This window comes from Theobroma umbraticum, unplaced genomic scaffold, assembly GCF_002168275.2.
Source record: "Theobroma umbraticum cultivar Fairchild unplaced genomic scaffold, ASM216827v3 scaffold_302.0, whole genome shotgun sequence".
NCBI classification, from domain to species: Eukaryota; Viridiplantae; Streptophyta; class Magnoliopsida; order Malvales; family Malvaceae; genus Theobroma; species Theobroma umbraticum.
This window is the reverse complement of record NW_018397287.1, coordinates 489,611-496,771: the sequence shown is the minus strand read 5'-3', so window position 1 is coordinate 496,771 and position 7,161 is coordinate 489,611.

Below are 7,161 nucleotides of genomic sequence, written 5' to 3'. Positions count from 1 at the left end.
GGAGCCTAAGGAGATCGTGGAGGAGGAAGCAATAGAGAAGAAAGTAAGAGAGGACAAGAAGAAGAACAAAGAGAGGAAGTGGAGGAGGGTCATTTTGCTCTTCTTCTGTGGATTGAGTTGTTGGGAGATGTTTGCTTATAGCTCTTTGTGTAGGGAGAGAGAGAAGAAGAGGACGGACGGAAGAGCAGTGGAGGAGGAGAGTTTGACTCTTCCCGTTGGGACAGTCATTTTCAGGCGCTAACGCAAGGGACGGGGTCTGGTTTGTCTACTTTTCTTCGCACGAAAAAGGGAGGATTGGCCGACTGGGTTTTTTTTTTTGGTTGCCCTTTTTTCCTCCTCTGTTTTGACTTTCTTCCTTTAAATATGTTTTTATTGTTTTATTTATTCCTAGAAATGATAGCAAACATCTTACTTAGTCGCCTTGCACATTTGAAAAATAACAGAAGATAGATGATTGATCTCTCAGTGGGTTCAACTTTATGCTGCCTAAACAAACCAAAAACTTGACGAAAGGAGGAGGAAAATGATCAGCATTAGTAAATTAGTTAATGGTAGTCACCCCAGCGTGTTCAGCTTGTTTGAACTTGCCTTGGATGAAAACATACAGATGTATTTGACTGATAATATATATATATATATATATATATATATATGATGAAGACAAAAAAAATATGAACAAGTCTCAGTTTCACGAAGAAGCTTGACACCCATAAAACTCAAATTGGAATTTGACTATAAAATTCAAGGCTAAAATCTCAATTAAAACTTGATCAGGTTTTTCTTTAAAAAACAAAATTAAGTTATACATTAGACTCCAACTTGATTAGAATATGTTCTCTCCAATGTCTTAATAAAATATATATAAAAATATTTTTTTAAACCTTTGAATGAAATAGTTTTTAGATATATGTTTTGTATAAATTAATTATTTATTTATTTAAAATAATAAAAAATTAAAAATTAAAAATTTTTAACAAAAAGGTCTATATGTGAAAACTTTATTAAAATAGAGAGAGTATAAAGTGCTTTAGAGAGAACCCAATCATTTGCACTTGAACTCGAACTCAGTATAAGTTGATGAAATATAAGTTTTTTAAGTATATGGGTGAGATTTTTTTTTCTCCAATTATTTTCAATGTTGGCACTTTTAGTTCTTTCATATTTCACATTCTTAATTATATATCTAATGTTTTTTTTAGTCGAGTTTTCCATCTCTTAGATTTGAGATTATTTTCAATTTTAACTTTCTTAGATAAAAAAAAAATTGTTCATCTCTTATTTTAGATTTATAGCTTTTAGTTATACATAGATTTGGATTTCGAGACCTTCTCATGGGAATTATTAATTAATTTACTTGTCAATCTCTTTCTTTGTATGTTCTTTTGTTATTATTTCATTGTCAAATTGTAAATTTACTTTTCAAAAGTAAATAATAATTATATGAAAATAAACAAAAATGTTAATATTTAAAATTTAATCACTCATGAACATCGTACAAAGAACTCATATATCAAAAAAAGAGAAATTTTAACAACATAGTAATTTTCAATTTTTTCTTTAAAAAAAATAATCAATTTTACTTGAGAAATAACAACAAAGATATAAAAAAGAAATCTTTTAATAAAATTTCTTATCAAGTTTTAATAACCATGTTGAAGGAGAATTCTCATCTTGTTTGTATATGCTACAATGACAACATCTAATAGCTCGTGTTAGAAACGTTAGCCCAATAATTTAAAGAAACTTTAAGAAAAGGAGAGGCAGATAAAGAATTTGAGAGAGATAGTAGACAAGAGAGGAAGAGAAAAACAAACATATAAGTTTTTGTATTTTTTAACTTGAGAAATTAGTTGGTTCTCCTCTTTTTAAATAGGTTACAAACTATGTTATACAAGGAAACTTTGTCTATCTAACAATAGGGATAGATTATAAGGGAGAGATTACAGGATTTATACACAAAATTGCTGCAACGTCTCTTTACAAGAATGTTGCAACACATGCTGCTGTTCTTGCTACTGATCTGCTACCATGTCTGTTGCTGATTTGCTGTTAGTTTGGTGAGTAATTCGTTGCTGTTTTATTGGAGATTTGTTGCTAATTTGTGAGGGAATTTCATGTTGATAAAGTTGATTGAAGCGTTGCCAACAATTAAGAGTAGTATGCCTTAGTTTGTTGCAGATTTGATAGCAGGCTTAAGTATCTTGGGCTTGCTTGGTAGAGAGAGTTGCTGTAGATATTAAGGGTTTTGCACTTAAAATGCCATCTTTAACATGTGAATGAGTATATTGGGGTAAACCTTTACCTTGAGATGAGAAACTAATTTGTGGTTGTCGAGATCTATTGTTAAAGGTCCTTTTACTAGATGGATGTGGAGAACGTTGGCTAACAAAAGCCATATTTTGATTTAAAGAACCCAAATGATCAGGAGAGTTGACATATTTCATTGTCTCATGTCCTTGAAGTAGGAGAACAATTTCACAAAATGATGGTATTGGAGGTTTCATCATATTTGTTACAAAAGACTCATATCCATAGCCAAGATTCCTGAGCAATTGAAACACTTTGGTTTGATCACTTACTAGTTTTCTAATAGCAACCAAGTCATCACAAATTGCTTTGAATTTTCTAATGTAGTCAGGAATGGAGAGATTATCCTTTTTATGAGTTTGTAGAGCTTGTAAAAGATAAAACTCCCTTTTTTGTGATTCTTGAGCAAAAGCATCCACTAAAGCATTCCACACATCTAATGATGTTTCTAATCCAACAACCAACCCAAGCACTTATTTAGATAATGTACCTATTATCCAACCTCGCAAGAGAGAATCTAATTTTTTCCAAAGCATATATTTTGGACTAGTTTGGTCAGGCACGGTATATTTACCATCAAGAAAACCAAGCATATCTTGGCTTTCAACTAATTCCATGACTTGAGTCTTCCATACAAAAAAGTCTGTTTGGTGATAGAAAAAAAAAAGAAGTATTTTTGAGAGGAGAAAAAAAAGGTTGTGATGATGTTAAAAGTTTAGAAAAAATAGTAGAAGGGATGTGATAGTAATGTAATGTAAGAACAATAAGTAAAAAGAATAAAAGTGCAATGATAGTAGAAAGAAATATATTGAATTTATATTTTTTTAATTTAATGTTAAAACTTTTTATTTATAGATTTAACATATTCATATTTTTTAAAATTATTATTATTTTAGTTATGACATAAAAGTTCTAGGATCTAGGTGGACATTTGAGAAGAGACCTTAGTTTCCTTTATTGTTGCTATGGAACTGGCTTAAGCTGATATACGTTTCTCATTCATTAAATCAGATAGAAACTACATTGGAATTAGACAAATCGTTCAATGTTCAAATTACAACTTAAAATTATTGAAAGTAGCAAAGAAAATTAAACTAGGTAGAGCTTTTGTGTCAAAGTAAAAGGTTCTCTATTACTCGACGTGAAGCTTGCTGAAACATCCACTTAATTTATACATCAGTCCCCCTATCAAGTAATCTCTATATATTGATTCATTTTCTTCTTCGATTTCAACTTCATATCTGAAATCACAACATGACATATTCAAGACAACCTCCTCAAACAAATGTAACTATAAATGATATGATAGAACGAAGCCTTGTAGATTTTGGTTGGGCTCAAGCATTCCAGTCTTTTCTTGTCACTTTGGCATCACTGTTTGAAGCACAAAACTCTTTCATCAGTGTCTTCACTGATGCCCAACCAGCTTGGCACTGCATTGACAACAGACTATGCAATTCAAGCTCTAATATATGTGAAATTCCCAAGTCTGCATGGGCTTGGAGTGGTGACACCTCAAGGACAATTATTTCAGAATGGGATCTTCAGTGTTCCAATTCCCTCATCCAAGGCATACCAACATCCTTTAAGTTCATTAGATGCATACTGGGAGGGGTTTCATTAGCAATGCTCGCTAACTCTTTGCTTGACCGAAAGAAGTTGCTATTTGTTTCATGTTTAATAATGTCTGTAATGGAAACTCTTATAGCATTCTCAAACAACATTTGGATGTACTCCATAATAAGATTGTTCTCTGGAATTGGTTGAGGCTCACTATCCACATGCATTATTGTCCTATTAACTGAGAGGGTAGGAAAGAACTGGCGAGGAAGGGTGGGAATTGTCGACTACATATTTTTCTCATTCGGAACACTCTTCTTACCAGCCTTGGCTTTTCCAACTAGAAGGTATTCCTGGAGAGTTCTTTATCTTTGCACTGGAATCCCAGTATTGATTTACTCTGTCATTGCTTATCATTTTGTTGTTGAATCACCAAGGTGGTTGTTCGTGTGAGGTTACACAAAAGAAGCTATAGTCGCTTTAAAGCGGATTTCAGGTAAAATTGATTGTAGGTTAATTTTAGGGCAGCTACCATTGCATGGGGAAACGTCCACTAACAATAACTCTTCTATAAAAAGTATTTTTGAAAGAAAATGGGCTATTTGGCATCTCATTATGCTAATCCTATGTTCTTTTGGAAATGGATTGGCATACTACGATTTGATGTTGAGTGTTGGACAATTGGATTTTAACTTGTATTTGAGTGCCATTTTCAACAGTTTAACAGAAATGGGTTTGCTTCTAATCACCTTTTTCATGCTTGAGAAATGCAATAGGAAGAGCTCCTTTCTATCAACGTCTCGGGTATGAGGCATTTGTTGCATCTTAACTTGGGTGGTAGGTAGAGGACACAAGGTTCCCCAGGTAGCACTTGAGCTTTGTTCATTCCTTGGAATCTACACAGCCTATGATATCCTACTTGTTTATGGTATCGAGTTGTTCCCAACGTGCGTGCGCAATTTTGCAACAACGACCGTGGGGCAGGCACACCTCCTAGGGGGAGTCATCTCTCCTATTTTAATTTCTGTTGCAAGAGGATTCAACTTCTTATCTTATGGGTTGTTTGGATGTTGTCTATTTGTCTCTGGGCTGCTTGTATTGTTTCTACCGGAGACAAAAGGTAAATCATTATCTGATTCAATGGAACCACAAGAAAGCCTTCAAATCGATGTGTGAATGAACCATGTGAAATGTCCATGGCTCATATGCCTGAAAATTTTATTTTTATTTTTTAGTTATCTTTTTGGCATTCTGCACATAATCATTGAACCAATGGCGGATCCAGATTTGTAAGTGTATGTCCTAAAAGCCAATTGAATTGGATTAGACATACACTTTGTTTCTTATATTTTGGATTTTTTTATTTTTTATTAATAAATATTGATGTATTCACTTTATCAATAAGTCAATGCATGTGATATAGTTTACCATTCACTTATTGAATAAACCCCTTAGATAAACTTATGCTTTACAAAAAAATTGTAAAGAGTTACAATTATGATACTCTTATGCATCAAAACATATATCTTAAATGTTCTTAGCCATTGTATTATAGAGATGAGGCATCTATAATGCTCGAAGGCTGGCATATGTTATGATCCTCACATTGGTGGGCAATAGATCTTTTAGATTGATAGTATAAGGATACTTTTAACGAACACGTGGGTGCTAGTTCAATCTAGAATAAGTTCATTTAACATGACTTGACAAGAGAATTCCATTTGATATCTCACTCAAATGTTTATAGGGATAATTCTCTAATGACAGTTGTATAAATGATCCTTAGACTTGTGACACCATTGTTATCTTGTATAAGGAGTGTTATACTTTGATTTCACCTCTCTAGGTCCTAATCAAGGATACCTAAAAAGTATATCGTTGGGTATAGTATGAATTATATGAAGGTATATGAATTGTCTAAAAAGGAATTGTCACCCTAAGTGACAAGCAATGCGAAGTATCTCATAGACTAGTTGACTTGTACTTGCTCTTATACAAATCCTTAGCCAAGGTATAATGAAGACTCAAGAAAAACGAGTTTTCATGGAATTTTCATTGAGCAAATTTCAGGGTCAGTAGCTAACATGGAAAGACATAAAAAAAAACACTGAACCATGATTTTTACTCATTTTGGGATACATGATAAAGGGATTGAATTACATAGATAAATTGTGCATTGACTAGGTTGGTCAACTCACATTGAGCTTTCTAATAATTGAGGGCCATGATGTGTTGCCAAACACCAATCTTTGTCTATGAGTATAGATTGATTAATTATAAAATTAAAGATTACGTAAATAGAGATTTTATTAATCTAATTCTAAATACGATTTAGGTTTACAATTATACTCATTGCCAACATAATTAGAAGCCTAATGGGTCTCACATATAAGGTGAATTATCAAAATTAATTTAAGTTCAATTGGATGTGATCTAATTGATTTTATAGAGGCTACCCGATTAAGTATTAGGCTAAATCAAATATGATCTGATGAATTATAAAACAAAAGAGAAATCAACAAAATCCGTAAAGCATGGGATTTGTGATTTCAATTGGTTGGGCTAAAGATATTGGCCTAGCATGAATTAATCCCTTCAGCTTTGTTTTGGACTTGATTTATGTGTTTTAATACAATTGGGTCTAGTTACACATAAATCCAAAAGTTAATTAAATTTATATAATTAAACAAAGGTCCAATTATGCCTAATTAGTCCAAAACATTTTCTAATCCTTATAGGACATGAAGTATGTCAATTCACTCTATAAAAGGATCTTTTAGAGGCAAGACAATTGTGCTGCTATGGTTTGAAAAGTTCTAATTGATGTACAAGAAGAGAAGAAACCAAAGAGGACTCCACCAACGGAAAGTAGACGTCACACTTTCAAGTATATGCCAAAATCTTTTTGTTGTAGGTTTTTTAGATTAATTTCAATTAAAGTGATCCATGGCTTGGGGGATGAAAACTTTTTGATATTTCGCTACATATGATTTGCCTTAACTTGTTTCAAACCCCTAACAGTGGCATCAGAGCTTCTTTTAATTGATTTAATCTAATTTTATGTTTAGTTGTTGCAGATTACAAAAATTGTTTTTATTTCTATGCTGATTTGATGCAAAGTTTGAAAAATATTTTAGAACAATTCTATATGAATTTTTTAAAAATCTGATTTATATTTTAAAAGGCCTTTAAAGTCTTGATTTATAGATTTAAAATTTAGATTTAATAAGTTTTAAAGATTTATAAATTTGTTTTAAAAAAATTAAAATTTGGAAAATCTAGTAGAATAACGAG